The sequence below is a fragment of the Vicugna pacos genome, chromosome 8, assembly GCF_048564905.1.
Source record: "Vicugna pacos chromosome 8, VicPac4, whole genome shotgun sequence".
Taxonomy (NCBI): Eukaryota; Metazoa; Chordata; class Mammalia; order Artiodactyla; family Camelidae; genus Vicugna; species Vicugna pacos.
Window position 1 is genome coordinate 43,759,536 of NC_132994.1, and position 27,257 is coordinate 43,786,792.

Sequence of the window (27,257 nt, forward strand, 5' to 3'; positions counted from 1 at the left end):
TCCCTGAGATCAGGCAAGTTAATGTGAAGAAATCAGCCTTCCAAACACTCCAGTCTCATGCAGGGAGAAACTAAATGGCTTATTTTTCTTATTTCAGCCACTATTCCCAAGACATGCTTATTCGCAAGAACTCAATAGCAAAATTGTGCAAGGACAGAAACAATAACATTGCTGAGAGTCTATGCAGCCAAACATATCCTATGTGCACTGGGTTTTTATTTAAATAGTGTGGTGCACGTTTTGTTTTCTCAGCTGCAGTCTGTTGTAATGGAGTAATTTGACTTTCAGTTTATGAGTGATTCTAAAGCACCACTGGTGTGAATCTACCAGTTCTTGCCAATGATAAGGGACAATAATCTTCTGACCAGTGGTTTCTCAAGCCTGACTGCATACTGGTATATCCGTGGAGAGATTTTAAAAACACTGAATCCTGGTTCTCAGTACTAAAGATTCTAGCTTAATTGTTCAGAGCACCTGAGCATCAAGGTTTTTCTGTTTTTCCAGGTGGTTCCAATGTGAGTCAATGCTCAGAACCATAGCTCTAGACTCTGTTAGGTCCAAAGACCAGAAGTCTGTGGAAGTTTGTTTAAAAAAAAAAAAAAGGAATATAATATCTCAGGCATCACCTCTGTAAAAATCAGAATCTGCATCTTTAAAAGGTCCCAGATGAACTTTACAAACACCAAATTTGGAGAAACACCATCCTAGACCATTTTTACATCATTTGTGCCATTCAGTACAACTCTATAATCAGTACTGGTCAATAAAGATTATTCTTCTACCTGTCTTTTCTTTTCCCTTTCCCTTCTTCTTTCCTCCTCCATCCTCTCCCATCCTTTCCAGTGTTGTTTGAAGTATCCTGAGAAAATATTTCTCTTCAGGTTAATAACATATATGCCTGGGATTTGTTTTAAAGCTGCATCTTTCTCCAGAAATTAACCATTTTTCACAATTAACCTGGCTGTGGCTTAAGATACTGAGTGCACTATGAAGCATAAGCTAATACTAATCACAGGAGTAGCATGTGAGGGAAACACTGTCGACAAAGAATGTTTTGCATAGGAAGGCTATTTAAGTTTGAAATGAAAAAAACACTTATGTGCAACATTCTGACTTTACTAAATTGACAATAATATTGTCAATTGAGGTTTTTATAGAATGAAGTAAGAAGTCCTTCTGAAATTAAAAAGTAGCTGTATTGACAGTGTTCCACAGCAAGGAAAAACCTCTTAAGTTATTTTACATGAAATCAGGTTAGTTTTGTCTGGCTTTTTATCTTTGGTTGTTTTTCTTTGTTTTTATAAAAGGAATAGCTTAAGAAAGAAAGAAAAATTAAGAAAACATAGGAATATATTCTCTGTAATTACTATTCTTTTGGCTTATACATGGTATTTAATCCTGGCAATTTCGTGAACTCATAAATACTAGATAGAAGTATTTTAAATCTTTAAATTTAGTGTTTTAATTTACAAAGCAGAATATAAAAATCTACCAAACAGGGAAATTCCAGAAACCTTGATAGTAGTTTTTAAATTCAAAACCAAGAGACACTTTTTGGAGGCACAGGTTATCGTTCTACCAGATTTAAACCAGACATCCTCTGGTCCTTTTGCTGTCTTCCCATTATTTCACAATATCTGAGCTGGGATACGTTTCTCCCTGCTCAAAGTTTCTGTCACCTTCATACTTCCCCATCCTGAGAGTGCTCAAACCTCATTATAATTATCCCTTTGTTACCTATCTTCCCAAGATGTTAATTTCAGGAAAAAGAAGAAAACAGATCTAGTTGTTCATTGCTCTGTTCCCACATTGGGACTCAATAAATGTTTAAGAATCAAATAATCAATTTATAATGAGTGATATCCAAGTGCATATTTTACTCACTAAATTTTAACAAAATTTCTCCTAATCAGGAGACAAAGTAATTTATAGAAGTTAGGAACCCTTTTATAAATCTACCCATTTTTAGTTATAGGCCTTTCTAATCAATGTTAGAAGTGGAAATAAAGCACCCAGAAAGGAAAAATCTTGCTGCATTTTTCCAATTTGAAAATTGTGCTGCTCGGCACAGAATAAAAGTTAAGAATTTCCTCTTCTTACAGTCATCTGTGAAAGTTACACAACACAGGTCAAGCAGTTCTTACCCAGAATATAACTTAAAAGCCTTCCCCACCTTGCTTGTCATGAATATTTTCTTCAAGATTCTTGACATAGTCCAATTGCACACCAGTCTTTTCTATTCCCTTGGTTATCGCTTCTCTAGCCTGAATACACTCTTTGGTGATGATGAAAGGAGGATGGTTGTTAGTTTTCTGGAATGCTATCTGCAAAGTCACATTGGGATTTGTTAGGAGATTTTCCTATTCCTTCTTTATCAGAGATTATTTTTTAGCCTCTATTTCTTCTCATAATATTCTTTATATGTCAAGCTGCAAGAGTCTAAATTGGAGGCATCTTTGCCCTTATTGATCATTCAATCAGTGTTTAACTATGCTAACATGTGGTAGAGACAAAAGATGAGTATTCTTTTACGAGTTTTTAAACCAGTATGGGAGATTAGATTTTCATTTACACAACTGCTGCACAAAAATGTCATGAGAGATGTAAATCAAGTACGTTGACAGATCAAAGGATTCATGTACCTCCCTCCCCCACTGCTGTAAGCATCTTCTCTAGACACTACTCCAAATTACCACGGCAGTTAAAAATTGCTGCCAAGTAATAAAAATCCCCAAAAAGGTGATCTAAACAAACCATGTGTTGTGGTTTTTCTCACATCATGAGAGGTCTGGAGATAAGTTGTTGGTGATATTAGTTCAGCAGCTCAAGAATATCACGGCTCAAGTCTCTGCATTCCTCTGGATCCTTCCCTTGGGATGGCTTTGTGGTCATAAGATGCCTGCTCCATAGTCAGGAAGAAGAAGGGCAAAAGACATACCAGTTAAATCTGGCTCCCCTGTAAAGAACTTTCCCAGAAGCCTCACTTCCACTTCCATCTCCTAACAAATCCCAATGTGACTTTGCAGATAGCATTCCAGAAAACTAACAACCATCCTCCTTTCATTGGCCACAGCTAAGTTAGGTAACTACTGTTATCTTCAAAGGACGTGAGGATTTAATTTTTGGTTGAATTATATTGCTGCCCCCTCCCCCAAATATCTGAATTCTCCAAGTATAAAAAGGAAAATGACTTGGGTAGGATACAGCATGTCTACATTTTTCATTCTTTCCCTAAAATGAGGCTTCCTTACATGCCACTTCTACTGAGGCTTTTATTGTATTCATGATTCTGTCCTAATGACATCAATATGTTTGACAAATATGTGTGGAAAACTGTGTGGAAGTGTAGCAGTGAGGAGGGTGTGGTGTGTATGGTACATGTAGTAAGTCTGTGGGAGCATCTGAATAAATTACTTTCTGGTCTGCAGTAACACAAAGTTTATAATACAATGAAAAATAAATAAATTTGGGAGAAATCTATTTCTTCACAAGTAAGTACCCCAAAGATATTTCATCCCCTAAATTTTTATGTCATGTGAGAAGTAAATGGTCTGCAATCCATTCTCTCCCTTTGCCTGTGAAAGAAAGATTATCCAAACTAATCTTGAAAAATACAAATGGTAGATTCTGACACACAAACTAATGGTACTTGAAATTATTAGTAAAGCTTAATATCAGGTAATATTTTTAATTTGCTGGTCTGATTTGACAATCTGATCCTTTGTCTTATACTATGATATAAATGCATATACATCAGGGAATCACCCAGATCTATAATTAGGCCAAAACTTTGAAATCACTGGAGATATTATGAGACAAATTCAAGGAAACCTGTTAATAAGATGGCCATTATTCTTTAAGTAGGAGTGTTAGTTACATGTCCAGAGAGAAGTATAGAAATGCTTATCATTATTAAAGAAGTTGAAAAGTATAAAATAGTGTTTAATATAGATTTCAAACACTCTACTAAAATAAAGAGTTACATATCTTGATTTCAGATTGATCTATTTAAACCAATTCTCTAGTAATGGGTATACCTGAAAGAAATCTAAAAATGCCCACTGAAAATTCCCAACTCCTGTGTATTTAATAAAATACTAAACTAGGTACTGTTCTGAAGGAATTTTGCAGACGTAGTTAAAGCCTCAAATCAGTTGATCTGAAGATACTAAAATCATTTGAGGGAGAGAGGATATCTAATCACATGAGCCCTTTAAAAGCAGAAGAGAAAGGCAGAAGAGGAAACCAGATAAACGCAAAGCCTGAGAAGTATTCAATATACCATTGCTGGTTTGAAGATGGATGGGGACATATGAGAATGAATGCAAGCAGCCTCCAGGGACAGAGAGCCATCCAGCAAGGAAACAGGAACCTCAGTCCTACAACTCCAAGGAACTGATTCTGCCTACAACAGAAATGAGCTTGGAAACAGGCTCTTCTCCAGATCCTCCAGATACAGCCTATCAAGACAACATCTTGATTTCAGTTTTTAGAGACCCTACGCAGAAAATTCAGCATGTTGGCCTTCTGATCTATAGAACCGAAAGCTAATAAATTTGTGTTGCTATAAGCTGTTTCATATGTGGTAATGTGTTACAAATAAATAGAAAACTAATATAGATTTTGGTGTCAGGAGTGGGGTGCTGCCAGAACAAATACACAAAATATGGAAGTGGCTCAGGAAGTAGGCAGTGAGTGGAGGCTGAAAGAAGTTTGAGGGGAACCTAAAGGAGCACTCTAGAGGAAGCCTGGATTGCCATGAACAAACTGTTAGTCGAACCATGGATGTCAAGTACACACTAGAAGGGCTCAGAATGAAGTACTGAATGTTACTGAAAACTAGAGAAAGAAGATTGTTACTATACTGTGACAGAAAGATTAGGAGAATTTTGTCCTGAATTTATGTAGAAAGCAGAATTTCTAAATGATACAGTTAGTTATTTGGGTAAGTAGATTTCTAAGCAAAGTGTTGGAGGTGCTGCCGGGGTTTTTTACTTGCTGCTTATAGTAAAATGTGAGAGGAGAGAGACAAATTAATGGAAGACAGTAAACAAAAAGGAACCAGGACTTGGTCCGGGAAATCCTTAGCCTTCCCTGATGGCAAAAATCTGCTAAAATTAAGAGAGTGTTTCTGAAAATGTAACATAGAGAAACCGCTGGGTGTGTGGCTGGGCACCTCTTTGCTCCAATTGTGGAAAGATCAAACGATCAGAATATTAAGTCACAAGAGATTAAGGGGTTTGCTTTATAGATCATCTCAATTCAGGGAGCTTCTAGGAAAGGGTCCTGTACATCAGCCATTTCAACATAAGCCAAAGATAGAGAAGAGATTGTCTCAAAATGTATTGTGAACATGAGATCTGTCTAATGGGAAGAATTCGTGTGCCAAGGGAGACCCGTAAGGTTCTTGAGAAATCTGTGTCCACGGAAATACTGCTAGCATAGACCAAAAAGGAAAAAAAGAAAAATTAACAAAAGGAAAGGAGATTGTTGGACCCCTGAAATTCCATTGGCAGGAAGTGGGCCAGGAGCCCAGAGAGTGGAACTGAGAGCTCAGTGGGGAAAACTGAGAATCATAGACGATTACTCCCAGGCTTTGAAACCAAAGGAAATCTGCCCAGATGGATTTCAAAACTTCTTTGGACTAGAGACTCCCTTTTATTATCCTTTTTCTTCCATTTTGAGCCCAAATGTCTGTAACTATTATCTTCTTAATGTCTTGCCATTTTACTTTTGGAGCAAATGAGATGTTTATTCACAGATCCACCGATCTACCGATGATAGGAATTGTACCCAGGAGCCTCAGCCACACTGATTTAGATGCTTTAGATGATGAGATTTTGAATTTTGAGAAGATGTTGCATTAAAATGAGTCTTTTGGGGATATTGAAATGACATAAATGTACTTGTGGAACAGATGTGAATCTTTGGGAGGCCAGAGGGTAGCCTAGGATAGATGAAACTATGCTCATCCAAAAATGTCTTGTCCTAATCCCCAGAACCTGTAGAATGTGATACTATATCACACCCAAGATTACATGATATAGTGTAGCATAGTTGACCTTAAAATAGGGATATCACACAAGCCCTAATGTAATCTAATCTAATCTAATCAAAAAGAAGAGAACCTTTCTAGCTGGTGGCAGAAGAGAAAGTCAGGAGAAGGTTTCAACATGCCTTGTTGACTTGGAAGATGGAATGAGCATGAGCTAAGGTATGAAGGTAATCCTAGAAGCTGAGAACTACCTCCAGCGAGCAACCCTCACTGCTAACTACCTGAATAAGCCTGGAAGCAGATTGCCTTCCCAACAAAGCCACCAGATAAAAGCCTAGGCAAGTTGCCCCTTTAATTTCAGCCTTGTGAGACTAGAATAACCAGCTGAGCCCACTTGGGTTTTTGATTTATATAACAATAAGTTATGTAATAAAATAATGCATAACTGTACTTTTAAGCCACTGAGTTTGTGGTAAATTGTCACACAGCAATAGAAAACTAGCATTATGTTGAAAAAACAAAAAGCCTTTGCAAAGACTTTTTTGGCATCAGAAATCATCTTGGTATGGGAATGCTTGCCATTTCAACTGAATAACAAACATATTTTCTCTGATTGCAGCCTGTGAAAATCATTTGCATGTGAATCTAGAAGCAAAGCTTGAATCTTAATGATTTTCTTTTCAAATTGTAGTTTTAAATATAAAGACAAGAATTTATAAGAATGAACAAGGTTAATGAAATAAAGACTTTGGTTCCTAAAGCTTTTTTTTTTAATTGAAGTACAGTTAATTTACAGTGTTGTGTCTAAAGCTTTCTTAATTAATTAAATTTAACAAAAATTTTCGAGCATCTACCATGTACCAGACTCTATGTTTTAATAGTAATGTAAAAAAATAAACCAGATATAGTTGCTAAACAAGAAGAATCACAGAAGACAGATGAAAAATTTTCCCAATGATAACAACTAGCATTTATTGGACACAACTTATGTGCCAGGTATTGTGCTAGGATTTTAAGTGTATTCTCCTTTTGAACAAACAGGTAAGTCCACAATGAAGGACATGATACATGGGTATACTAGGCAACACTTACTCCAAAAGAAACTAGCGAACATCACTTGTGAAGGAGCAGAAGGTTTGAGCTGTTAAATTGAAGACTAACTAAGGGCTCACAAGACAGATGCGATAAAGAGAAGCATTCAAAGCAGAGCAAACAGTGTGTAGCAAGTCTTGAGGGCATGAAACAGTGAGGTTTATTTGGGAAAGTTAGAGGTCATGAGAAAATAAGTTAATATTGAAGAGAGAGGCAGCAGTCAGTCAATGGAAGAACTTGTATGCTTCGCTAAGGAATTAAAGACTTGTGCTAGCTTGGCAAAAATATTTTAATTGTAAGAACAGACCCTTTTCTCTTTGCCACCTACCGCCTTGTTCCTGTGTTGAAGGAGGTTGACCTACCTTGAAGAGAATATATACAATAAGAAAATAATTTATTTTAGAAACCTTAATGAAAAGCTACTCAGTGAATTTTACCTGTTCCCACTCACTTATTTTAACCACTGGGAATAGTGGGACCAGAGCAGTTACACTATTTACCTGAGTCCTGTAACTAGAAAGATGCTTATTAAGAATCTGGATTCAAGCATTCTGGCTCCCATTCCAAGAATCTTTCCACTATGCCTTAAGTTATTTTTGTGATTTTCACATAAAGATGTTTGAAAACTAAAGAAATTTTTGTCTTTAAAATATTTGAAAGATTTTTTTAAATAAGTAAAACTTTTACATCAAGTGTTCAAAGTGAGAAATACAGTTTTAGAAATCTCATATAATATGTGTGACTAAATGAATTGGCCCTCAGTTACTTACTCAAAAGAAGGAAGAAGTAAAATGGATGAGAAAGAAGAATGTAAAAAACTCTGATCTCAGTCTTGTGATGCAAGCACACTGAGGTTCTGTACTCAGCTAGGCTACCTCTAAGACAATGGACATTAATCTTCTTCACAAAATTATAGAAAATTTTATTCACCTCATGATAAGAACATTGTACCCAGGGACACCATGGAAGCAGACTGGACTTTTCTTAAGCCTGACACAGCAGAAAACTTGCATCCACGTTTTTACAGATGACTGTCTGACAGCTATTATGATCTCTTCTCTAACTTTCTTCTCCACACATACACACACACACATACACGCACACGCACACACACGCACACACCTTCCCGTCACTAGAGTAATTCACATTCCATAGTGATAATCTACATTATTGACAAATGAATCTTCCAACATTTCCCTTTTGATTATTTTCCTATCTTTTAAAATATATATTATTTTTAAATATATTAAAAATATATTATTCCTAAAATACAGTCAGTCATAATCTCAAACCTTAATGCCCTCCCCTGTAACAATGTCAATCATGGAAGATAATATTCTACAGTACCCTCATATGAAAAATCTCAGGGGCATAGGTTTTATATCAAGAAAAAAAGTTTGCATGTTTTTTAGCTTTCCTGTATCTATCACAGGATATAACCAGACCCAAGACAGAGAAGAATGTCAACAAGTTATCTTCAAAGGATAAGGATTCTCACCTCAAAAGCTTTTTAACTAAGCAAAGAAAGATGTTGATTACTTAAACAAGACTTTTTAGACTTAGGAAAGTTTACTTCTTTATTTAAATAATTCTTTTGTGGGTTTAGAAAAAGGGTAAGGGGAAAAATAAAATAATTCCATGACTATAAGTTTTAAACTGTGGGCAGAAGTCTTTATAAGATGTAAATAGACATAGCTATTAAAGTAGTTGACTCTACCCTCTGTGGACAATTATATTAGTGTTCAAAATATTTGCAGCCTTTCTTTAAGATACCCTCTCTTTAAGGGAGGAATATATATTCCCAGCCTGTTTAATTCAGGCATGGCCATTAGACATCCTTTGGTCCTGCCCATTCCAGGCAGAAACTTTAGGAGCCAAGACACTGTTCACCATGAACTGTTTCCCTCAGCCATGTAACTGGTAATATTACAAACAGAATTAGCTCCGTCATCCTTTTACCTGGCATAAGGTGATGGGAGCAGAGCCACAGCTGACCCATAAGGGAGAAAAAGTGTGAGCCAGAGATAAATGTTTCTTTAAAAGACACTGAAATGTTAAGGTCATATGTTATTACAGCCTAACCTAACCCATCCAAAAGGACATTTCTTATTTGCCTAAAGCAAAAATGACACCGAAGAGTAAAACATTGAAGTATGCTCCCTGAGATAAAGCTAAGAACACCCACTGTCAACAGTATTATATAATACAGTATTGAAAGTCCTAGCTAGCTCTGCAAGACAAAAATAAGAAGATAGATAAGAGATGATAGATAGATGATAGGTACATAGGTACATAGATACATAGAAGTTTATTTATGTGTGTAATATCTACAGATACATGTTTTATAAGTGTGTTTGTTTTATATATATATATATATATATATATATATATATATATATATAAAAGATAAAACAAAACTGCTATTTTCCCAAGAGAACTGACAGCCAAATAACTACAATTAATCAGAGACTTTAGTAAAGTTGCTAGATGCGTGGTCAATGTAACAATCAATGCAGAAAATCAATTGTATTCCCATATACCAATAACAAACAGCTAGAAAATGAAATTTTTAAAATTTCCACGTATAACAGCAATAAGATACCAGAGATAAATCTAACAAAAGATGTCATGAAGAAATGATAAAATATTATTGGAAAACATTGAAGAAGATCTAAATAAATGGAAATCTATACACCCAAATTAATCTATTAACTTATTCAGTTACTTCCAAACTCACAGAAGGTCAGTTTATTGAAGTTAACAAAACTTTTTTGTCAAATGTATAAGAATGAGCAAAGACCCAAGAATACTAAATATAATATTGAAGAAAAATAGTAAGATTCAAGATAAAGAAATACAGTACCTAACAAGAATAATAAGGTATGGAGAATCACCCTACTGATATCTTGGCTAACTAAAAAGTAAAAGTAATTGATACAGTGTAATATTGGCTCAGGGCTTTAAGAAAAAAAAGGAAAAATAGACTAGAAAGAAAGCCAAAACAGAGCACACTTGAGAACTTGAGGACATGATGAATATGAAGTGACTATATACTGGAAAATATCTTTAGGCCTTTGGGATGGGAAGAATAAACCATTAAGGAAAAGATTAATAAATTGACTATATTAAAATTTAAAACTAATGTACATCAAAAGACACTATGAAAGAAAGAGAGTAAGAAGGAGGAAAAGAGGAAGGAGGAAGGAGGAAGGGAGAGAGTCTTGGAAAGGATATTTGCACTACATAAAACCAGCAGAAAATTAGTAGCCAAAGTACATAATCATATATAATCAATAAAAAGTATAACCATAAAAATGAGGAAAGAATAGAAAGAGTAAATTTCTTGAAAAAGAAACCAGAATGGCCAATAAACATATCAAAATATTGATAAAGCATTAGTAATCAGAGAAATCCAAAGTTAAATAAGACACAATTGCACATCCCTCAAATAGGCAAAAGTTTAAAAGCCTGACAATATGAAGAAATTGGGAAATTTCATGTGTTACTGGGAGGGTAAAATGGTGCAATCACTTTGGAGAACAACTGGTCTTGTGAGGAGAAGATGTACGTTCTCTCTGATCCAGCAATTCCACTCCCAGGGAGGTACCCTAGAGAAACTCGCACAGACCGCCAAGAGACACACAAAAAGGGTCATTGCACTACTGTTAGTATTGATGAGATTCCCATCCATAAGATAGGGATAAAATTAATACTTACCTCATACAGTTGTTGTAAGCTATAACTGAGTTAGATAAACATGTAATCCTTAGAACAGTACCTGAAATTGTGCAAGTGTTTAATAAGTGTTAGCTGTTAATAAATCCATGTCTAGGGCTCCCCTTAGATTATTTTGATTCCCAGCACCTACTGTGTTATGCTCAATACTTGAGTTATGTTCCTTTGCAAGCTTTCTTCTCTTCACCACTGCTGACCTCATTTAGTGGGTAGTTCCCCAGGTCCCAGACAAGTAGGCTGGCCATGTAATAAGACTGCAGCCAGGCCTGCTGTGATCTGGGTGGAACTCACTCAACCTTGCAGGTCATGTTTATGCTAAACCTTTTCTCCAGAGGTGAGCTGGGCAACTATCCCATCTCACACTCTCCCCAGTGAGGTCTGCCAAAGTTCTTACAACTATTTTGATCTGTGAGATTAACAAATGCTAAATCATACCAATAGGCATTTCAGTTTTACCCCTTAACAGAATTTTAAATTGTAAGGTTCTACTTTAAATAAATGTAAAATGAAAGACAGAAGGAAGGAAGAAAGAATGGGAGGGAAAGGGAGAGGAGAGGAGGGAAGGGAAATTGAAAGAAGAGATTCCAACTACATGTAGTTAACAACATAGAGAAATGCTTTAGGCACCCCTATCCAAAATTTCAACATGAGTAAATTTTTCATTCCACCTTTACCTATAGCTCTTTTATGACTCCTGTCTCTGAATAATTATTCCCATTCCCTCAGAATTATGCCCTTTGAAACTCTCAATCCTATAAACAAGTCAATATTAAGGAGTAATGGTTACTAGCATAATAATGTATCATACTTTCAAGATAACATATTGACATTTCTAAATAGCCCCTAAAATAGATATAATTCATTTGCTATGATTCTCTAGAAGTCAGTTCCTCCAGTGTTAAAAGTTTTAGTCACCATGGCCATTGAGTATGAGAGAAATTCTGGAAGAGTAGACTTTTAGGAATCTACCAAACTGCATTAACCATCTGACTCATTTATAGGTAAGATTGGCTCTGCAGGTACCCCTCAACCCACCCCCTATCTGTTTCATGGTATAACCATGGGGGGAAAGGGAGGAACTAACTTAATCTGAGCATTAAAAATGTATTTTCTTATTAATGACCGATTTATTTATTTTAAAATATTTATGAAGCATTACGATGTATCAGGCAAGTATTAACTCACTTAATTACAAATCATTATTTGATTTTTGTTTTACTCTGTATTTAACTACAGCTTTTTCCATTCTCACAGCTAACACTTGCTCCTGTCCCTTCTCTTGGTCTTTCCCCTCTTCCTCAAAACTGACAGACAATAAAGATATGAGGATAGTGTCCATTGCTGGGGGGAAGAGTCTGGCAAGAGGTAGGCCAATAGCAGTGAACTGGGAAACAACCTAGGATTCAGTGAACTTACGACACAGCCATCCAGAATGAACCAAACATTCTAACACAAAGGTGCTTTTTCAGTTCTTTTTTGCTAAAACACTGAAGGATTTTATATTCTGCTTCTATCAGGGGAAGCTGCTTGCTGAAAGAATTTGTGTGCATGTTTTGTTATGTGTCTCTACATGTATGGGGACAATCACGTGACACAGGTTCTGTGATTTCAAGTAACACACTATCACAGTATGGCCACAAGTAAGTAAGACTACAGATTAGTTCTTACTGAAATTGCCAGCAGGATGAGAACCACATTCAGAATTAAATACTGTTAATTCAGAGCTTACTCTAATGAAAAAGTCAGCTACTTCTGTTTAGTTCTGGTAGACTGTCAGGGGTTTGAAAGGAGAGGACAGTTTATAGATCAAAAGGAGGAAGTCTTAAGGAAGTCTTTTGATTGGTCAGTGTTCTATTAATGTGGGATTTTCTATTGGGTGGGATCTGGGGAAGTAAAATGAGGAGACGTTCTGATTGGCTTTTGGCAGCTGTGGATTTGTTCTGTATCTACTGGCACATAACAAAGCCTTCCAGGATGGTTAGGGCCACATGAATTTTCCTGTTTTAATAAAAGACCATCTGGTCCTCTGCTTTAGGGTTCAAAAAACTCATAAAGGTAAATTATTTTTCCAGTAAATTCACTTTTAATGATTTTTATTTACATTTATTGCCTCATACACCCCATATTGCATAAGTTTTTAGAAAACTCATGGTTAATGACTGTGTGAATCAACTCTACTTCAATAAGTATTTTTTAATTTTTTAAAAAGTGGTTATTTCCATTGTTCAGAAATTCATTATTCAGGCACTATACAGAAATTTTGTTTATAAAGTGCCATTAAAATAAATCATAGTGCAATAAAATAATAATTTTCAGTTTAATTATATTATAAATTAATAAGATGACTAAAAAGTTATGAAAAACAGATATAGTTCCACATTTTCACTCCAGATGCATGGCATTTGAAAAATAATAATAATCCCATGATGTGAATCTCTAATCTGATATCTCTGTGTTCTACCAAGTCCTTAATTTGTTGTTTCTTTGTTCATTGGAGACAAAGTTCCTTGAGCGGTTTTTTGTTTGTCTGTTTGTTTTTCTTTTTTATTTATCAACAATGGACAGCTTCTTTTTGCTCTTGTTGAAGTGTTATTTTAGCAATTTTTTAAAAAAGTGTTCCTTCCCACATGTCAGGATGACTATAATCCTCCCTGCCATTTGTTAGGAAGACTGTTGCAATTTCCCTTTCCTTTATTTAGTTGCATCAAATACTCTAATCATCTTATTCTGCATTTTGGTCAGCAGTGTCTTCTTTATGCCCTTCGGCTATGTCTCTTCCCATGACCACTCTAAACCTTTTAACTTTATACAGTTGTAAATGCTGAATAACTTCTGCCTTTCATCATAAGTCAATTCCTCCTAGACTCTTCAATTATCCCCAGACTCCTACTTTGAACATTTCCCAATTGGATTGCACACAATTGGTAAAGTTGGTCCAGATTTGCTTTTTAATGCTAACAAAAGCACAGACTTAGTAAACTTCTACCCCACGTAAGGCCCTCTGCTATGTACTTTCCATGCATCTTCTCATCCAATCTTCACAATAATTTATAACATAGGAATTTACAAATAAAAAACTGAGACTCTGTGAGTTCAGGACCTTGAAACTTTTATTTCATTACACAGCTAGTAACTGGGGAAACAGTACATAATCAATCTGATCCCAAAGACAGTCTCCAGCTTTAAACCTTCATCAGGTGATGACTGACAACTGCACCAGAATTACCTGAAATACATGATAAAATTCAAGCTTCTGGGCCCAGCCAAGATCTTTTGAATTAGTATCTCCGAGGAAAAAAAACAACAATATGCATTTTTACAAGCTTTAGGCACACTGAGGTTTAAGAGTCACTGAACTGCCAGGCCCACATTCTATGTGTTGCCCTTTATGTCCCCATCACCAAGCACGGTATCTGGCTAATAAAGAGTAAGTGCTGATAAACTGAAATCAACTAGGCCGACCATAAGGAAAATGTGTTGGTGGTGATTCAGTGCCTTTGGCTCTTTAAGAAAAGGTTCTATAAAAATACTAGGAGAGATTAGTATTTTTCCATCAAAGTCAGGTACGCCTAACACTGGCACCTAGTGAGAGATGTTAAAAATATCTTGTTCAAGATGACCTATTCTAGTTAGTGATAATGGTTGCATAAAACTAACTTCCAGTATCCTGTGGTAAGTACTGGCCACCCCTTCCATAGTCTAATAATAAATTGATAGTTAGGACGGTTTACTGTGATCCATTAGCCAAAGCAACCATCTCCTAGAGACATAATTACGTGCATAAATAAAATCATAGCTAGTCAGCAAGCGTCTTTGGCTTAAAGTAATGGAAGAACTGATGGCTATAAAAGCTAATTTTTTAAAAAATATTTCTTATTAAAGGAAGGACATGAGGATATTGGGGGCATGCCACTGTTTCTCTTTAACCTTCTGCCTCATGGGAAATAGGAAGTACTAAGATGATTGTCAGGTAATGGTAAAATCTTTTCTAGGAAACTTGGAATGCTAGAAAAATCAAACCAAATGAACTCTCAAAATTCCTGCTCTGTTTATTGACTCAGTAAACATCTGGCTAGGTTTTATGAGGGGTGGGAAATTGGAATATATGTATTTCTCCCACTGCCTTCTTTTCTGCTTTAGGATGGAGACAATAGATGATAAAGAGGGCTAAAGGAGGCTTTGTATTCAGCATGATGACCTGTGGTGAGAAGCAGCCTGAGTATCAGCGGGAATTACTCAATAACAGCATGGTCCCCTTACTCCTCCCTTGGGGAAGTCACAGTCTTCTTCCTCGTCTTAAAGCCCCTGTATTAGGCAGCCAACAATGACCAGTTTTAACCCCTCCAAAGGAGTTATTGCCTTTAGATGTTTTTCTGTGCCAGTTAAGCTTCTACATCTCCTTGCCTGTGCATGTAGGGAAGAGAAGACATCGAGCTCTCTCTCTCCGCGCCTCGTTTTCACTAACACAATGTATGCGAGAGTGGACCACGACGACCGTTTTATGCAAGTCCCATTCCAAATGGTTATCCAAAACGCACTTTTACCCAGAATTTAAATCGTCTTACTTTTTATGTCACATCTAACTGACTACAGGAATCATATAAGTTACTAAACTGCTCTCAGAGAGTTTATGTTAAGTTAAATGTTTAGCACTCCAACTTGTCTGAAGCCCTGTAAATTGGTGGGGTCAATTATATTCCTTCTCTTAAACTTTCCTAACAGCTGCACACTCGCAAAATTCTCTCAGAGTTCATGTGGATGTTTCCCCACTGCTCCTTTCCTTCCTAGTTGGGTCACAGGCCACATGGGGTTCTAAGAGTTCCTTTCCCCCAGTACTTCCTCACAGATGGCTCAGAGGCTGCAAGTAGTTCTTGCATACTTCTCGTTTGTGTAGTAGCCACTAGCAGCTGTCCTTGTTTTAATACCTGAGAATCCTGTAGTTCCTAAGATTTGACTAGAGTGTTATTAGTCTGTTGCCCTTGGGACCAAACAATCCTAAAACTGAGGGCAAACCACAGGGCAGATTTTCTCAAAATCCAAGCCCACAGGGCAAGTCCCATCAGATATATGCAACATAGCTGCTAAATACTACAGAAATTAAATTAAATAGGCATAGTAAGAATAGAGAGATCAAAGAAATAGAAAAACTGCCAAACAGATCTCAGATACAATAGAGGAGACACCATAAATCACAGATGATGAGGGGACAAGATTGAGATACTTGAGTTTTGGAAAATATACAATTTAGATACTCAGTTAAGTATAAATTACACATGAATTCAAGTTATACTTAGTCGGTAAAAACATACTTATCTGATCTCAGAAAGGAGAAAGTTTTCTCAAATAAAAGCAATGAAAATAATAAAAGAAAGTTTAAAAACTTTGAATAACCACAAATTTAAAACTTTGCAACATTAAACAGTAAGTAAAAATGCAAAAATTGAGAAAAATCTGAACAAAAAATTTTAGATACTTTGCAAATACAACAAAAAGCTCATGCTTATAAATGAGAAAAATACTGAACCCTCAGTGGTAAATGAATAAAGATAAGGGATGGACAACGTATAAAGAAGAATTGCAAACAGGTAGTGAACATGTGAAGAAAATGTTCAATTGCATTAATAAAGAAAAAGGCAAAATAAGTAAAACTGTAATGCTACCTTATTTTAACCCACCAAATAAGAAAAAAGATTACACAATATTTGCAAGAGCTTAATGATGTACGCACTCTCATACAGTGCTTGTAAAAATGACAATTGGTAGAGAAGCCTTTCTGAAAATAACTGGGCAGTGTATTTCCATGGCTAATAATTTATCATAAGAAATAAATAAAATATAAGACCAATATTTATGTACAAAAATATCCAATATATTATTTACAACAAAAATTATAAACAACTAAAAAGTCTAATAGAGGATGATTAAATAAATTATGATACGTCTGTAAATGGAATATTATTTAGCCAATGAAACTATGTTTAAAAGACTTAAATGAACTGCTTATATTATAACGGCCATGTAGAAAAAATCACAAAATTGCTTGTAAAATAGGATCTCAACTCTATTTTTAAAAGTTAAAAGAAAGTATGTCAATATGTTAACTGGCCACCTGTGGGCAGTGGAATTATGTGTGATTTATTTTTTGGATTCTTAATCCTGATTAGTACTTTCCACATTTTTCTACCAAAAAAAAAAAAAAAAAGCCAGAACACAGCCACACCAAATATGGAAAAATGTTTGCTATTTTATTAAGTCAAGTATAATACAATTGAGAAAAAGTAAATTACAAATTTTAGCTTTGTTTGGTTTTAGAAGTGTCTATAATATTAAAAGTTGTGTAGAATATTTCAAGCATACAATGTAAAACATACACATCAACACATATTTCAGTTATTGGCTCAGCAGCGATGGAAGAAGAGAAGAGGGATAAAAGGGAATGAATAAAATACAAAAATAAACTGTTCTAATAAAGGCATAAAACAGCTTTATTCAATTATTAGACAAATACGACCAGGCTTGATTGAGTAAGATAAATTGTAATTTAAGATTCTGTATATGTTTAGGTTTCATTGTTTACTTTTAAAACGCTAATATCTACTTCTTGAAGTTAGGTCTGTAAACTTTACATAATGAAGCAAAAGACACGCCATACTCCATTTACAGTATGAAAAGAATTTCCAAACTGGTTTCTACCATGAAATGTTCTTTTTTCCCACCCCTCCTCCATTGTTAGCCTTGAGCCACAGTGAATCTACTTACAGAACTCAGCAACCAAGAGGCACCTCAAAAGAATAACCAAAAACCAGTGTAAAGTGCTGTTACTCATTTTGTATCAATTTATCAGAGAATTTTAAAGTTCTGCCAACACTAACTTTGCATAATAGTCATTCCAGTTAAACTTCAAGAACATATCTACCTATAGGAATTATTTCAGAATATAGCAGGTTAATTTGGTCTGTATAGATGAGGTAGAAATTAAAATGAAGAAAAGTAAGCATCATTTTAAGCTGAACACTTGCTTTTATTCCTTTCTCCCTCGGTGTAAGTAGGTATAAGTACTTCACAAATGGCCCAGAGTTACAGAATTAATAATGCCTGCCTTCCAAGTTACAGAGACTCTCTCAGACAGTTTTGTTTGGCATTTACAAATTTAAAGTTCCTCATTTGAGGATAGGATAAATATAAGATCACCAAAACAAACTTGGACATAGTTTAAAATTCATCAGACTTAAAAATTATATATGTGTCCCATAATTTATAATTCTCTTTCATCTTCACTAATAATATTTTCCCCCTAAGACATCACAACTCACCGAAAAGATTCTCATATGAAAACTGTGCTATAGAAAAGTACTAAGAGAAATAGGACATGTTGAATGTCATTCAGCCAGTGGCCTGATTCTCATTCATTCCACACTTCATTTTGGAATCTGGATCTTCATGGTAATTTTCATATTCTTTCCAAAAACATGTTTGACATGTAAACTAAGAATCTAAATCAGTGAATACTGAACTACAGGATTTAGTAGGAATTTGTGTTATATACAAATTTTGAAAGTAGCTAATCACATTTGACATTAAAACAATACAAAACAAAAAAGTTTAAAAATAAAGCATTAAAGTATTTAGAAACAGAATACTACTGCTTTATGGTAGGCATTAAATTTATCCAGAATACTTTATTCCAGGTAAGAAGTAAAGAATATTGATTTTATTATTTTTTTCTTCTAAGAAAATGTGGCCTGAATAATTTACTGTATTCATTGAAAATGCTAGTTTACAGGTTGCTTCGACACTGTTTTTTGGTACCATAATGCTATTTTACTTGTATTTTTTTTTTCATGAAAAAATATTCAGTGTTCCTGGGACTTGCATAATGTTCTTTTTGCTTTTGTACTTTAGCTTCATCAAATCCCTTCTAAATATTATCCCTTATCCTTTTTGAGTAAATCAGGAACTAAAAAAAAAGGTTTTTTTTAAATCTTTTAAATCTTTTAGCTGCTCCCTGTTGTCTACAAGATAAAGTTCACATTCTTTTATTCTGCCCTTTAAGATCCTGCATCTTGCTTTCTTCTACTTTCCTACAAACCTTTTCACTTGTGTATAAAAGCCTCACTCATTAACCTCTCTATTCTGCTTATATTCAGATCTGGGTCATCCTTCAATAGAAGATTGTGGCAGCAGTCCTAGTGTAAACTGATGGAATACACGACAGGAGTGAAACAGAACAGACACTCAGAGGTCATTTTGGAGGTAGAAACCATTTAAGTTTCTTTCTTGGGAAGTGCTAAGTTATAGAGACAAAGAATGTGAAGGGAGAAGAGAAGGAAAGCTGAAAATGATAATAATATTGTCTAGTACTATTATTTGATGCTTTAGTTTTATGTATATTATAATCTCCTTAGAGTGAGAACATTTTTTTATATTTTTTCTTTGTATACTCACCCATTTTTCTTAGCAGTAGGCACCCAATAGAATTCAATAATTACAGGTTGAAGGAAAGAACATCAATTTTCCTTCATTGCCATTGTATTATTATCTCCTTTTGTTTAAAAAATGTCTGTGAACATTTACATTTATAGTAAAACATTTTTATTAAAATTATAGTTGATTTACAATGTGTTAGTTTCTGGTGTACAGCATAGTGATTCAATTATATATACATATTCCTTTTTATATTCTTTTTCATTATAGGCTATTACAAGGTATTGAATGTAGTACCCTGTGCTATACAGTAGACCCTTGTTGTTTATCTATTTTATATACGATAGCATATATCTACAAATCCCAAATTCCCAATTTATCCCTTCCCACCACCTCCCCACTCAGTAACCATTGGTTTGTTTTCTTTATCTGTGAGTCTGTCTCTGTTCTGTAAACAAGTTCATTTGTGGTTTTTTTTTTTTTTAATTTCACATGTAAGTGATATCACGTGGTATTGTTTCACTTTCTGGCTTATTTCACTTAGTATGATGACCTCCAGGTCTGTCCATGTTGCTGCAAATGGCATTATTTTATTCTTTTTTATGGCCAAATAGTATTCCATTGTGTATGTATGTGTGTGTGTGACCACAACTTTGTCATCTGTTGAGGGACATTTAGGTTGTTTCCTTGTCTTGGCTATTGTAAATGTGCTGCTGTGAACATTGGGGTGCATGTATCTTTCAAATCAAAGTTTCTTCCAGATATATGCCCAGGAGCAGGATTGCTGGATCATGGGGTAAGTCTATTTTCAGTTTTTTAAGGAATCTCCATCCTGTTTTCCATAATGGCTGCACCAAACTACATTCCCACCAACAGGGTAGGAAGGTTCTCTTTTATCCATACCCTCTCTAGCATTTATCGTTTGTGGACTTTTTAGTGATGGCCGTTCTGACTGGTATGAGGTGATATCTCATTGTAGTTTTAATTTGCATTTCTCTGATAATTAGCAGTATTTAACATTTTTTCATGTACCTGTTGGCCATTTCCTTCAATGGAGAAATGTTTGTTTAGATATTCTTACTATTTTTTGATCGGGTTGTTTATTTTGTTGTTGTTGAATTGTATGAGCTGTTTGTATATTCTGAAAATTAAGCTCTTGTCAATCACATTGTTTGCAAATATTTTCTCCCATTTCATAGGTTATCTTTTCATTTTATTTATAGTTTCCTTTACTGTGCAAAAGCTTATAAGTTTAATTAGGCCTCATTTGATTATCTTTGCTTTTATTTCTATTACCTCAGTAGAATGCCCTAGGAGAACATTGCTACAATTTATATCAGAGAATTGTTTTGACAATGTTCTCTTCTAGGAAGTTTATGGTGTCTTATCTTATGTTCTCTTCTAGGTTTATGGTATCTTGTCATGTGTTTTTAAGCCATCTTGAGTTTATTTTTTGTATGGTGTGAGTAAGTGTTCTAACTTCATTGATTTACATGCAGCTGTCCAGCTTCCCTAACACCTCATGTCAAGGGGACTGTCTTTTCTCCATTGTATAGTCTTGCCTCCTTTGTCAAAGATTAATTGACCATAGATGTGTGGGTTTATTTATAGGCTGTCTATTCTGATCTGTTGATCTGTATGTCTGTTGTTATGCCAATACCATGCTGCTTTGATTACTGTAGATTTGTAGTATTGTCTGAAGTCTAGGAGGGTTATCCTCCAGCTTCGTTCTTTTTCTTCAATATTTCTTTGGCAATTCTGGGTCTTTTGTGAGTCCATATAAATTTTTGTTCTAGTTCTGTGAAAAATGTCCTTAGTAATTTGATAGGGATCGCATTAAACATGTAGATTGCTTTGGCTAGTATGGACATTTTAGTAATATTAATTCTTCCAATCCAAGAACATGGGATATCTTTCCATTTCTTTAAATTATCTTTAATTTCCTTAATCAATGATAAAACATTTTACTTATGACAACTTAAATGGCAAAAATTGAGAATTCTGACATTATCAGTGTTAGAGAAGATAAGGGTCAACTGTAAGACTTATCGAGGACTAGAGTAAGTTGGAACAACCACTTGGAAAAACAGTTTGTCATTACTTTGTAAAGGCAGAACATGTGAATATCCCATAACCTAGAATTTCCATTCCTAGAGAAATTTTATACATACACTAGAGAAACTCTTGCACATGTGCTCCAAAAGGCTCACAGCAGCAATGTTTGTAATAGTAGAATAAAATTAGAAAAACTCAATGGTCATCTAAAAGAAAGTAGATAAATACATTGTAATGTGTTCACACATGGAATAATAAAACAATATAGATGGGTAAACTACAATTTGCAGCAACATAAATGCCTCTTACACACATAATTAAGTGAAAAAACAAGAATCTGAAGACTATATACAATATGACACAAATAGTATAGCTCAAAACAAGCAAAAATAATACTATATTGTTTAGACATACATACAGTTTTTTTAATTTAAGGCAAGAGAATGATAAATCTTTGTGTTGATTCTCAGAGTGGGGGGTGAATCAAGAGGATGAGAGAGAAAGCAAGCATCCAGTTTAGATGTAAAACAACAGTAGAATTTTTAAATTCAATGATAAGTTCTTTGGTGTCCATTATATAATGACAGTTTAGAATTCACATGTAAGTTGCAAATCTTATTACATAGCAAGTAACATATTTTTAACTGACAATAAAAGAAAAATGTTCAAAAATGACAGCCTGAAAAATAAAAACTGTTTTTAGGGGGAAAAGAACTCAGTACAGTTATATATAAACATGATTTGTAGATCCTACCCTAGAGAAATGGTAATGTAATAACAACTAATAGCAACATCTGACAGTGGGAGACTCAGAATTATAATGAATTTACTGGATTCATTACTTGTTTTTACTTCATTAACTTTTTTGCTTCATCGAAGTACTCTAAACAATAAACTTGGTTTGTCCAACATGTGGGAAGAATTAGACAGAAAATCTTCTGTTTCACATTGTCATGCCCAGAACAATCTCTTTGTTTAACCAGAACACTGGCTTTGTCCTCAAATCTACCAGGGACAAGTAGGAGGTGGAAAGTTATGACAAACATCAATTCAAGTATTTTTTTTGTTTTTTCTATGTATTTTTGCAGCAACTTTGTCACAAAGAGCTTTTCCAAAACTACGTAGTCTGATTGTGATACAAAACATTTGCGCTTTGATAATGTGAAGGTCATTAGAAACTGCAGTGTACCTTGAAATCTTGAGTCTATTATTTCTCATTTCCAACCAAGAGGTTTTGTCACTATGTCTCCTTGAATATCCTCACATACTACCATCTTATCTGCCAGTCTTTCTCTATCCACATCTCCCTTAGGAAGTCATTCTATTCCAGAGGTAACGTTTGCACTCTAAAGTCACATCAAAAGTAAAGCATGTCTTTGAATAACAACACAACACTTCTAGTGGCAGTGATCTTTATATCTATGAATTTCAAATATCCCACTTTTCTATTACAAGAGTGTGTTTTGTGTCCCCATGTCTTGGGGGATTATGTCTTGTTTTTAATCCCTAAAAGTAAGAGATATGAGTGAATGATTGAGCAAAAAATTTTCAAGCAATACAAATCTACTGTAACTGCTAGGAATTAAGGGAAACCCAGGGAAAAGTTTACTTCGTTTGCATCTCTAAATTCTTTTTTATTCATTGTAGGAGAGAAATCAGTAAGAGGATTGCATAGAAACTTAGCAACAAGGGGTTAACTAGAAATTTCGTGATTTCCTAAATGTCTTGAAGAGTTCCATTCCTTCCCATTCCTTGTGCACCATACCCTCTCACTTTGGCTCATTCAAATTTACAGATGCAAACTAAAGAGACATTAACCCCATAAATGTTAACAAATGCCAAGTTAATAAATATTTCCTGAATAATCCAGTAGATTAAAAACAAAAATCTGCAGCGTACGCCCTAACATCCTTGAGAATCAGAAGTGTCTTTACGGACTCCTTCCATGACGTGAACACTCCTTTACCCAGCATCTCTGACCAATAGCCTCCAGTGACAGAAAAGCATCACCATCAAGGCAGGACCATTCTGTCAGTGGACAGCCTTGTTGGTTGGAAAATTCTTACATTAAACTACAATTTATAGCTTTATAGTTTTCCTACTTTTGTCCTTTACCAACCTTTTATAATAACAAGCCTGTCCTCATGTTTACATAAGGATTTTTAAATAATGCCTATTTAAAATGTCTCCTTCTTCATTTTTGTTTCACTCTAGTATTCCCCATAGGACACAGTTTTTAGTTTTTCTTCAGTAGAGTTTTCATTTAATTTTCCTGCATAGCATTTTGTCACTGTAATTCTGAAAACATGGTACTCAGAACAGATGTAATATTTTGGGTGTAAATCACCTTATACGATAGACTCTAGACTTCTGTTACTACAACAAGACGTAATGCTAGCTCTTGTGTAATTCAATAATGACTCATTCAGCAAACATTCACCAAGTATCTATGTGCTAAGTTTCAGATTAAGCCTCAGGAATTCAAAATCAAGTAGCCCCTGCCCTCACATAGCTGCATTATGCTATAAGCTCACGGGAAACTTATGATCAGTTAGAACCCTAGTTCTTTTTCATTCGTGTTTCTGCAAGCAGATCACCACCACCTCTGTCTACTGATATGTAAAGAAATTTTCCTCCAACACTGACGAAGTCCACTGTGACTTTAATCACAGCATTCCCTTCAACATTGCCAATTTTTAATTCTGCTTCCCCATGCTGTATATTCTGTTCATTATCCCTTTAAATTTTTAAATCAAAGATTAGAAAAAAACATTGCTCTTTCATCTTCCTAAATGGCTTTTATAAAAATGAGTACCATCATAGTCAAGGACGGACACCCACAATGAGCCTTCGACTTCTCTGCTCTGTGTAAATCACCATGCAACACACTGTGGCTACACTGTTTTCAACCAGATCAGAATTTATCACTTCTGTCTTTCACCCTGCATTTTATCAGTTGATCCACAAATGAAAATTATACCAAGCATATCAAGTGCTTTACTGAAGTTATTCTGTGTGCGTAGTTTACCATATTAGCAACTCTGTTATGGAAGGAACCAAATTTAATTATGCCTTGTTTGCAGTGAACTCATTTCAAATCCTTGTGATATCACAATTCTCCAAAATTGTCCAAAGTGCTCACAGTTCCTTTGCTTTTTTGTTCTTGTTTTTGTTACTGCATTCTATATTTTTGCTAGAGATTGAGAGTATGTTTTCAGGTCTGATGTTCTCAAGACTCCTCTTTTCATCCTCTGGAAATTTAACAATTAGCTGTCTACAGTTTTCTGTAGACAGAAAACTGTCTACAAATATCCCACCTCTCCCCATTCCCCATGCCCCCATAAGAAAATACTGATTCTTATAGAAGCAGGAGGTCAGCAACACCAAATGACGACATGGACCCACAGAGAGAGCAGAAATGCCTGAGAAGAGGATGCCCCTGCATCCGGTGCTGCACCTCCACCACTAAAGGCTGAATGCCATGGGTGGCTCTGCCACCACTGCTGACATGGGACATGAAAAGCTGGCCCTAGAAACGGTATTACTGCCACTGCTGCTGCCACCACCCATCACCACAGCAGATTTTCCTCCAGTGCCTGCTCTTTTGAATTAGTGACTTCTCATTCAAAGTCGGAGGATATGGATGGAACCTAGGCCGTGGACTGACATCCTAGATGAAAGGAACCCTGCAAAATCAAATGGTTATTATTACAGTGCCATAGTTCCTTAGAGCTCATTTATAGCAAAATAATCCGTATCTTCTTGCCTGTGCCATTCCCTAGTATTATTTACTTAATACTGCTTACATCGTTACTCATGATGCTGAATTATCTCTCATGCTGCCCGTGGATACTGGCTCCCCATGATATCTCAGAGATTGCCAATCTTCTTCTCAAAGAAAGGTCATGACAACCATGAAGGCAATCATGCAAAGGATGCAGGAAGTACTAACAATAATTCATGTACTGGTCATATTAAATTTACTATTCAGAGTTTTGTAGCATAAATGCAGAACAACATGTCTTACAACAGTGGTGGCCACATCTGCCTTCCTCACACTGCCCCATCAAGGAAGATACACAAAGTTCCACGGGTGCTGCATCCAGCGTAGCTTGGGACCGTGTCTGAGGACAGGCGACGCAAGAATTAAGAAACAAAGTGACAAAGTAAAGAGCAAAGATGGGACCAAGATCTCGTGGATCCAGGGTCCCGAAAGCCTGGTCAACATCATATTTATTAGGAGTATATAGCTCAGGAAAAAATGCAGTCAGAGAGGTGAGGCTTTAGATATTCCATGCGATAAGCACTAAATTCTGCTTGCTCGTTAACTGATTAGTTTCAGGCCTATCCCTTCCAGGAACACTCACCCTCCTCGGGGTATGCAAAAGTTCTAAATCTATCCTGTTATTGCCTCTGGGACATCTCGAGATAGCAAGTATTTCCTCTGGGCTTAATTAACCGCATGCTTTCATGCCAGAACAAAGTTCTGTTAATGGATGACCTGGCTTTCCAGGACCTCCATTGTTTCACCCTAAGGAAATATCTGCCCTCCTTCGTGCCCTTAGGGTCAATCTCAGGATTGCTCACCACAAATTTTCTTTAGCATAATACGTGCTGTAGGTCATCTACTGCGTAAAACATTAAAACAAAACGAGCATGTGCATTTTAAGCAAGCAAGTGTGAATATGATATTTTAAGCTCATGGAAATTTAGGTTCGGCTTGTTTTCCAACAGCCTGTTTCCCAGCACATGGGCAGAGCAAGAATGGTCCCATTTACACATGGAATGGGCATCCCTTGTATCACATGCATCTTGAGAACTGCCTGACTCATGACTAGAAGCCTGCGTGGCCACCCTGGGCACCAGCAGTGGGGATGGGGAGGAACACACAAGACTTTTGGTTTTGTAAATGTTTTGCTTTCTGTTGCCTCTCTATTTCACTATCCCTGGCTTAAAATAAATTCTCTGAAAAGAGAAAAGAATTACAGGCACACCTCGTTTTACGGCACTTCTCTTTGTTGTGCTTCATAGGTAATGCCTTTCTTTTACAAATTAAAGCTTTGTGGCAGTGCTGCCTCGAGCAAGTCTTTTGGCGCCATTTTTCCAAAAGCATTTCCTCACTTCATGTCTCTGTGTTACATTTTGGTAATTCTCACAATATTCCAAACTGTTTCACTATTATTATATTTGCTATGGTGATCTGTGATCAGTGATTTTTGATGTTACTATTGTAAAAACATGATTCACTGAAGGCTCAGGTTTTTTTTTTTAGCAATATAGTATTTTTTAATTAGGTTATGTACTTTTTTTAGACATAATGCTGTTGCATAATTAATAGACTACAGTATAGTATAAACATAAATTTTATATGCACTAGGAAACCAAAAATTCGTGTGACTTGGTTTACTCTATTGCGGTGGTCTGCAACTGAACCTGCAGTATCTCTGAGGTCTGCCTGTACATGTGTAAGGAGTCCTTGATGTCACAAATTCTCTATAAATACATCTACTACAATCCTAGTTAATTTGAGGACATTATGTCACTGTTTTCAGCCAGCTGTCTTGATCCCCAGTTTAAATATCCTCCTCCTGTTAAATTACATTTAAAATTAAGCTGCTGACTAATATCTTACAGTGGTCAATATTTTGACAAATATCTGTATGTTATTGCCTCAAGAACAAACTACTAGTTAAACAAACAATTGGATCAAATACAAAAAAATCAAAAAACACAATTAAGTATTTGCTGAATAATCTTGCCTGTGGTTGAACAAATATGTAAGCTCACAGACATAAATTGGTTTTATAGACCTTATGTTTTTGCGCTGCTTTTAACTGTGATCAAAGCATCCTTTGACAAACTGTACAGGGATCATTGGAAAAAAGACAGTCTGCTGGACACTAGTTAGATCAAATCAGGCAGGGGAAAGAACTTTTATTTTAAGTGTAAAATTAGT

At 35.5% G+C, this 27,257-nt stretch overlaps 1 protein-coding gene across 1 annotated transcript in view; it reads left to right on the plus strand.

The window, feature by feature from the left end:
- Positions 1–27,257, plus strand: part of HSF2 (heat shock transcription factor 2) — a 165,853-nt gene that overhangs the window by 75,496 nt on the left and 63,100 nt on the right. The window contains exon 7 of the mRNA XM_072965811.1: positions 18,970–19,075. The gene's annotated coding sequence lies outside the window, so the exon portion shown is untranslated. The remainder of the gene's footprint in view (positions 1–18,969; positions 19,076–27,257) is intronic.